The sequence below is a fragment of the Pinus tabuliformis genome, chromosome J (genome assembly GCF_031772625.1).
Source record: "Pinus tabuliformis cultivar Carrire ecotype Pingquan chromosome J, CPIR1, whole genome shotgun sequence".
Lineage (NCBI taxonomy): Eukaryota > Viridiplantae > Streptophyta > Pinopsida > Pinales > Pinaceae > Pinus > Pinus tabuliformis.
Window position 1 is genome coordinate 1,398,089,786 of NC_142295.1, and position 210 is coordinate 1,398,089,995.

Sequence of the window (210 nt, forward strand, 5' to 3'; positions counted from 1 at the left end):
AAGTTTGGGGGTTGCAGGTGAAATCGAATTCATATCATACTTCAAGGTTTAGGCAATGGCATTCTATGGCTTGGGACTCAAGTATGCCTTGGAAGGAGCTTGAATTACATAGCATGGAAAGATAGAATGGAGGTTGTATTAGAAGACAATGTCTTGAAGGAATTCATTGATCAAGAAATCCCAAAGCCAGCTTCAACTAATGCACAAGAG